Source organism: Alexandromys fortis, unplaced genomic scaffold, assembly GCF_014885135.2.
Source record: "Alexandromys fortis isolate MF-2015 unplaced genomic scaffold, M_Fortis_MF-2015_v1.1 scaffold_177, whole genome shotgun sequence".
NCBI lineage: Eukaryota > Metazoa > Chordata > Mammalia > Rodentia > Cricetidae > Alexandromys > Alexandromys fortis.
In genome coordinates, this window is record NW_026068056.1 from 3,206,335 (window position 1) to 3,212,036 (window position 5,702).

The following is a 5,702-nucleotide window of genomic DNA, read 5'->3' on the forward strand; positions in this document are numbered from 1 at the left end:
GCCCCCTTCACATTCCTGTGGGGTCCCCTTTCTCCTCGCTGTCCATTATCCACCAGTCCACGAGGACAAAGGCGCAGAGAGCTTCGGATGGCCGGTGAACACGGAAGAAGTAGCTTTCTGGGATGACTCCTGTGAGCCAGGGGAGATATAAAGGACGGACAAAGGCTGGGCATCGCCTAATTTGCATTGGGTGGCTTGCTCCTGTCACATAGCTGGATTAGTGGCAACACGAGCCTGTGAAAATAGCTAGAGCACGTTACTTAACTACCACGTGGGCAGCAGGGAAGGGAACTGTGTCCAGGTCAAACATCGTCAGATAAGGCTAGGTAGAGAGAGCAGGAAGCCCACTCTGGGAGGCAGTCCTCCATATTGTGCCAAGCCTGGGGAGAGCTGCTAAGCTATGGCACACTGCAATCTCTAACCAGCAGGGCCCAATCCACTCCCATGCAAGCAGCTAGATGTCTGTGGTCCTGGGTTCTCCCGTTATTGCAACTAACTGGCCCCAATCTCTGGACTACAGAAAGGCTGGCTAGTGGTTGTTCTTTGATCTTTCAGCTCCCCCTTCTGGACTGTTCGCTCTAACTCGCTCCATAACCATGCAAGATCTTATTCCTGTGACAGTTCCTTCAGTAACACTTACTGATCCACTTCACTGACTGTCACATCTCACCAGCCAGACTTCCTGTTGACGTTTTTCACATGAGCAGAAATCATCCAGGTCCACATGCCACCCATACTCAGCTACATAAATCATTTTTTTAATTTATTTATTTTTATTTTATTTGCATTGGTGTTTTGCCTGCATGTATGTCTATCTGAGGGTGTCAAATCTTGGAGTTACAGACAGCTGTTAACTGCCATGTGGGTGGTAGGAATTGAACCCGGGTCCTCTGGAAAAGCAGTCAGCACTCTTAACCACAGAGCCATCTCTCCAGCCCCTTAAATAAATCATTTTTAAAATCATGTGTATAACCTCACATCCAAATCAAGAAATAGCACACGAGTCAAAGAAGTAATGACTATGAGCTGGAAGAGATGGGGTGGCAAGTGGGTCCTCTCTCCTCCACTCCCCCCCCTCACATGTGTATGTGTGTATGGGTGGGGGGTTGGTTCAGCCTTCAAATCACTTTAGTATTTTATATAAATATTAAAACAAATATTTACATAAATATTAAAATAAACCAAATTTAAAAAATTTAAAAAGAAAACAAACGAAAACCATTAGACAGGATAGCAAACACCTTTAATTCCAGTGCTCAGAAGATAGAGGCAGGAGGATCTCTGAGTTTGAGGCCAGTCTGGTCTACATAGTGCATTCCAGGACAGTCAGAACTGCATAGTGAGATCCTGTCTCCACTCCCCCCCAGAAAAATAATTAAGTAATAGAAAACATTAAACCTGGTAGTAAAATCACATTAATAACATGATCCACTGGTAATATTATCTAAGGAAAAAGAGATGTTGTATTGCAATGAAATATTAAACTTTATTCAAGAAGTTGTTTGAGGGTAACTTTCTTCTTTTTGTCTTGTTTTTTTTTTTTTTTCAGACAGGTCTCATGTCGCCTAGGTTGGCCTCAAAGTCACTTAAGTAGCTGAGAATCAGCCTAGAACTCCTTTCCCTCCTGTCTCAGGCTTCTGAGAGCAGCAACAGAAACCCTAACTAAGACAGGTGTGTTGCATTGTTTCCTCTCTTCTTCTAGACATTTTGGCCCATTGTTGATCCTGACATATTCCTTCTCCCTCGGTTTTATTTGTGAGACTCAGCTATGCTGGTGAACCCACTCTGGACGCAGGATGCAAAGCAAGCAGCTTTGGCTTCTTGGACATCAGAAAGACTAGAGGACTGATATAGACAAATCAGTCTGGAAGCCCTTGAAGCCATGGCCCTGAGCGCATGCAAATCAAAGGCCGCTATCACCAACATTGTTTGGATAATTGAGAAATAAAGGCTATAGTTTTAAATATATATTATTTTTTAATTTCATGTGTGTACGTGTACATGTGGAAATGGGAATGTGAGTGCAGGTGTCCCTAGAGGCACGAGGAATCTGATCCCTTGAAGCTGAAGCTAAAGATGGTTGTGAACCACCTGATGTAGGTGTTGGGAACTGAACTTAGGTCCTCTGGAAGAAGAGCAAGTGCTCTTAATTGCTGAGCCATCTCTTCAGTTACAGATGTAGTTTTTTCAAAGGTGTGTGTGTGTGTGTGTGTGTGTAGACATGCAGACATTGCAGGCATGCATATTCGTGTGTGTGTGTGTGTATGGAGACATGCAGACGTTGCAGGCATGCACATTCGTGTGTGTGTGTGTGTGTGTGTGTGTGTGTGTGCTTGCGCATGCATGTCTGGTGCCCACAGAGGTCAAACAGGGGTGTAGAATCCCCTGGAACTGGAATTACAAGCAGTTGTGAGCTGCCACATGAGTGCTGGGAACCAAACTTAGATCCTCTGCAAGAACAGCAAGTGCTCTGTAGTGGTCTGAATGAAAGTGATCTCATAGGCTGATGTATTCGCATGCTTAGTACCCAGTTTCATAAATTTTATTTGGAAAGGATTAGGAGGTGTGATCTTGTTGGAGGAAGTATGGCCTTACTAGAGGAGGTGTATCATTGTGAATAGGCTTTGAGGTTTCAAAAATCCTCTCTCTCTCTCCCTTCTGTCCTATCTCTCTCTCTCCTATCTATATCTCTTTCCTATCTTGCTCTAGCATTTCTCTCCTCTCTCTCTCCCTCCCTCTCTCCTCTCTCTCTCTCTCTCTCTCTCTCTCTCTCTCTCTCTCTCTCTCTCTCTCTCTCTCTACCTGCTACCTGGAGATCAGGATGTAAAGCTCTCTTCTCCAGCACTGTACTTGTTTGCCTACTACTATGTTTCCTGTCATGAGAACAATGGACTAAGCCAGCCCCAGTTAAATTGCTTTCCTTTTTAAGAGTGGCCAGGTCACAGTGTCTCTTCACAGAAATAGAACATATAGACCACTAACTACACTCTTAACCGCTGAGCCCATTCCTCCAGCCTCCAGCCTCTGGGTTGCATAATGGGTGGTTAATTACACCATCTGTTAACTGATTGAACATCTGGGGTATATTATAGGAGAAAGTTTCTTGTCATTTAGGACAGTCTAACTATAGCACCCAGCCCAGACTGTTCTGGAACTCACCTTGTAGCCCACGCTGGCTCTGAACTTTCTGTCTCCTGCCTCAGCCTCACTAGTTCAGGATTACAGAACTGTGTATCCTCCCCTGCTCAGGGTAGAAAGCTTGTGTTTTTAGAAAATACATATCGAAGTATTCCAACTATATTTCTAATGATTCAAGAAACATACAAAGACATACATGTATCCTCTTATGAGAAATGCAAAGAGAGATTCAACACAGAGGACAATACAGTCACAGAGGCTGAGACTGAAAGGATGGAACCACAAACCAAGAGAGGAATAGCCCCCAGAAGCCGGAAGAGGCGAGCATGGTACCCCATCTTGACACACACCTTGATGGTATGATAGTGAAACTTATTCTCAGCTGTGGCTCATGGAGCTGGAGAATAATAACTTCTGGTGAAGTCACGTAATCTGTGGTCTTTGATTTATCTAGTTTTGACTTTTGTTTTGTTTTGTTTTCTTTTTTTAAGACAGGTTTTGCTGCAGTTTTAGAGCCTGTCCTGGAACTAGCTCTTGTTGACCAGGCTGGCCTTGAACTCACATAGATCCACCCGCCTCTCTACCTGGGTTTAAAGTGCTGGGATTAAAGGCGTGCGCCACCACCGCCCCTTATTTATCTATTTTTGAGATAGGGTCTCTATTATGTAGCTCTAGCTGCCCTGGAACTCACTGTGTAGACCAGGCTGCTCTCACACTCACAGATAATCCACCTACTTCTGCTTCCTGAAGGCTAGAATTAAAGGCTTGAGCAACCTTGCCCAGCTCCGTGACTTTTTGTTTGTTTCAGACTGGGTGTCATTACATAACTCTGACTGTTCTGGAACTCACTATGTAGACCAGGCTGATATCAAACTCACAGAGATCCGCCTGCCTCTGCCTCTTGTGTGTTGGGGTTCAAGGCCTGCACTTTGGAAAGTATGTCCGGTTTTCTGTGGTCATTTCTTTTTTTTTCTTTTTTTTTTTTTTTTTTTGAATTTTTTCGAGACAGGGTTTCTCTGTAGTTTTTGGTGCCTGTCCTGGAACTAGCTCTTGTAGACCAGGCTGGCCTCGAACTCACAGAGATCTGCCTGCCTCTGCCTCCCAAGTGCTGGGATTAAAGGCGTGCGCCACCACCGCCCTGCTTCTGTGGTCATTTCTTAAGGAGCTATATGGTACTGCCTTTTATCCTTTGATCACGAATACAACTTAACTTTATTTTTAAGATTTATTTTTGTTCATTTGTCTGTCACATGTGTGTACCCAAGGAAACCAGAAGAGGATGTATCAGATGCCCTGGGGCTGGAGTTACAGGCAGTTGTGAGCTTCCTGATGTAGGTACTGGGGGCCAAAATCCAGCCCTCTGGAATGAGCAGTAAGTGCTCTTAACTGCGCAGCCATTTCTCCAGCCCCTAGCTAAATTTTTCAAAAGATCTTCTTGTACCTATTAAGGTGACTATGATTATGACTGATTGTTAGTCTGTTAGTGATGAATGACAACTGATTTTCAGATGCTGCACCCACCTTGATTCCAGGGATGAGTAGAATTAGGTGGTGCTTTATATCACTGGTGTCAGTTATGTTTTACTTAGAATATTTTCACCTAGCTTCCAAGAGCTTTGGGCTTTACTTTTCTCCTCTTGTCTTTAGCAAGCTTCAATATCAATAATACATGTTGTGAACCATGTTGGAAAGTACTCCCCATTCTCCTTGTTCTCTGACGGTTGTATACAAGGTGACTATTGCTTTCCCCACACACGTTTGGGAGACTTCACCAGTAAAGCCATCTAAGATGCAAATTTTCTTTCTCGGAGGGTTTTCAATTACTGAATCTAATACTTAGAAAATATACAAACATTCGGTTTTCTATATTTCCTTGATCAGTTTTGTTTTTTCCAGAGTCTCATGCATCTCAGGCTGACCTCAAACTCAGTAAGAAGCCAGGCGGTGGTGGTGTACACCTTTAATCCCAGCACTCGAGAGGCAGAGGCAGGCGAATCTCTGTGAGTTCGAGGCCAGCCTGGTCTACAGAGCTAGTTCCAGGACAAGCTCCAAAGCAAAAGAACAAAAAAAAAAAAAAAAAAAAAAAAAAAAAAAACCTCAGCAAGAAGCTGTAGGTGACCTTGAACTTCTGCTCCTCCTGCCGCCCCCTCCTGAGTGCTAGTTCACAGGTGTGCACCGCACCACACCCGATTCTGTGGCTCAGTTTTAGTAAGTTATGTTTTACACTGAGTTTGAAATTTTCTGTGACAATATTTTGATGTAGTGGCATCAAGTTGTTCATAATATCCTCTTTGATCTCTCATGGTCTCCATACCCTGAGGAGTTCTCTCATAATTTATGACATATGCTCTGAGATCTCCATTTGTTTTCTCTTGGTCAATCTTTCTGTTGGCTTATCCATTTATTAGCTTGTTTTATTGATAAACTTTGTATTGTTTCCTTTTTATTTTATTTTTTAATTTTTATTTATTTATTAAAGATTTCTGATTCTTCCCCGCCACTGCCTCCCATTTCCCTCCCCCTCCCCCAATCAAGTCCCCCTCCCTCGTTAGCCCAAAGAGCAA